The 2896-nt window shown below is 41.1% G+C and overlaps 1 pseudogene; it reads right to left on the bottom strand.

Moving 5' to 3' along the window:
- Positions 1-1984: 1984 nt before the first annotated feature.
- LOC123453473 lies at positions 1985-2108 on the bottom strand (annotated as a pseudogene).
- Between the last annotated feature and the right edge of the window lie 788 nt (positions 2109-2896).

Here is a 2896-nt window from a genome sequence, read left to right as displayed (position 1 = left end):
AAAAAAAAAAAAAAAAGATGTCTCAGGTTGGATTAGCAGCCCCCAGTCTCAAGATTATTTTGGTTGCTAATATTAGATTATTTTGGTTGTTAATATTAGTGGCATTTATCCTTTGAAATGCCTCCTCTCATATTGCATTTTCTAGTTTTCCTAGCAATTTTTTTTCTTGGTGTTAGTTTTTGTTTTGTTGAGGTAGGGTCTCACTCTAGCCCAGGATAAATGGAATTCACTATGTCCTCTCAGGGTGGCCTCAACCTCACAACAATCCTCCTACCTCTGCCTCCTGAGTGCTGGCATTAAAGGCATGTGCCACCACACCCAGCCCTAGCTAAAATTCTTGATCACTTACCTTGTTAAATTGGTTGACCTCATCCAATCAGTTGTTTCTGTGAGAAGTGTGCTGTGATGGTTAGGGTTATCTCTTCTAGGGTCACTTATGGGGCAGAGCTAATTTTTCTATAAAAGATAGAGAGTCCACATATCTGCAGTGGTAATGACCAAAAGTGGTTTAAAAGTCCAGTGTAAGATATGAAGTAAACTCTGTTCTCATAGAACATGGAGGAGGGCATTCAAAAGAGATTATACACTAAAATTTCATTTTTACCATGATCACAATGAAGAAAAAAATACGAAGTAAAGATTTAGTGATAGAAATACTTGGATGGAGAGATGACATGATTATTAATTTCTAATCTTTAAAAAATATTTGATTTATTCATTCATTCATTCATTTATGAGAGAGAGAGAGAGAATGAATGGCTCTCTCCCACCACTGCAAACAAACTCCAGATGCATTGCATCTGGCGTACTTGGGTACTGGGGAATCAAACCTTGGTCCTTAGGCTTATCAGGCAAGTGCCTTAATTGTGAAGCCATCCCTCCAGTCCTAATTTCTAATCTTTATGAAACTATTTCTAAATTAATTACAGTTAACATTCAATAGCCTTTTGATATGGAAAAAAAAAATCAAGATTCAGTAGTTCTCTGATCCTTAAAAGGACTGGAAACAAAGTGGAACCCAAATTCTCAGTGACTGAAAGATTTAAGATTCTGGCCAGTCAGACGAGAAGCTGGAAACACTTGCCCAGTTCCTGGAGATGGCGGCACAAGGTGGGCTTGGTCATGGTGGCAAGTTTTGAGTGCTGACGTGGGGGAGGAAGAGGTGCCCACTTATCTACTCTTTCTGCTCCCCACACTCCTCTAAGCACTTCAGCTATATTTTATGGTTGCTACATGAAGTCGTACTTTAGGGAGGAGAGTACAGGACTCATTTATACAGGACCCAAATCTGGTTCTGAAGGTCAACTTCTTCATTTATCTTGATGAAGCTACTCAAACTCTTTGAACCTCAGTAAGAAGGAGATGATAGATGGTAACTTGCCTCTTTTTTTTTTTTTTTAGCTAAGAACCTGTATTTTTAAGTCTAATGTAATGTTTAACAACCTGCAGTTAATCAAACATTAATTTAGGTAGCTTATCCAAATGGATTTCGCAGATGTACTGGTGATGGAAACCCATCAGGGCATCACTCGACCACTGAGCACATGGTCAGCCTTTCCCCTCCTTTTCCATCAGGGTTCCCACAAACTGCCTGCCAAGGGTGGTTAATTACAGACCCGAGTCACGCCCATATACTTGGTTTCAAGTTATGTTTGGGCTGAGGTGGCTTAACGGTTAATGCGCTTGCAAAAGTCAAGGAGCCTAGGTTCGATTCCCCAGTACCCAAGGCGGCGAATGCATCTGGAGTGAGTTTGTAGACCAAAGGCCCTGGCGCGTCCATTCTCCATGTGCCTCTTTCTTTCTCTTTCAAGTAAGTATGCAGCTCCTGTCGAATCCAACTTCCAACCCGATCGCACATCCCAGTTGGGTTGGAAATCACCCAGGGCAGAGGACATGTTGTGGAAGGGAAAAGCGTGAGAATATGCGCGCCCTGGTCAATTTAGCCTTAAGTGAACACCGCCTGCCCCCTCCAGGCCCGGAAGGGTGATGTGGCTCGTGGTTAAAGGGGGTCGCCCGCTGCGGGCCAAGTTATACTTGAGCGCGTACTGTGGCGCCGCAGCTAGACCCTGCGGCCACGTGCAGGCGCCGCGGGGGCTCAAAGGCAGCGGTAACTTGCCTCTTTATGTGGTTGTTGCAACAAGTGAATGAGAGCTGTGTGAAAATGCACTATAAACACACATATGTATATACACAAACACAAAATACATACATTACAATCGCCTCAAGTGGACACACCAACCCATTGCAGAAATAAAAATTAGAAGCCTAAACCTTGATTTGGCCTTGGCCGGATTTAACTGAACTCACAGATCACTGGGCTCGATGGCCCAAGGGCTTTGAGAAAGGTTGATTATCATTTCTCTATCAGGTAAGAAAGAGGAGGTTAAAGAACATCTACTTTCTGCTGAAATAGAAACCTCATACAGGGAAAGACGACCTAGCTAAACAAGGCTCTTATTTAAATATAAACATTTGTCGTCTGCATTTTAGAATAAAATAAATTATAGTTCCTCTTTTTTAATGTTTACTGAGAAGGGGAGACATTCTCTGAGATATTCAAATTGTTACAATGAGTGTATACATTAACTACAAAGTCTGAGATTACCACAAAACTCAAAACACATCTGATATAGAAAATTTTATCTGTTTTCAATGCTATAAAATGTTATAAGATATCATATTTGTTCCCAGGATGAATATATACTTTATTCTAGAGGATTAACCCTCTCCTTGGCCTCCAGACTCACCAGCTGAATTAAGCCCTGACACATATTTAGTATTTTGGCTCTCATTTCCTTTAATTAGACCTCCATAAGTAAAGGGTGCTTTTAGAAGATTCAGTTTTAAACACCATATAGTCTGATTTCTTTCACAATGTTATTCCAGGTCCCATCTG

The sequence above is a fragment of the Jaculus jaculus genome, chromosome 11 (assembly GCF_020740685.1).
Source record: "Jaculus jaculus isolate mJacJac1 chromosome 11, mJacJac1.mat.Y.cur, whole genome shotgun sequence".
Classification (NCBI taxonomy): domain Eukaryota; kingdom Metazoa; phylum Chordata; class Mammalia; order Rodentia; family Dipodidae; genus Jaculus; species Jaculus jaculus.
Note: the sequence above shows the minus strand (reverse complement) of the source record. Positions and strands in the feature narration are given on the sequence as shown.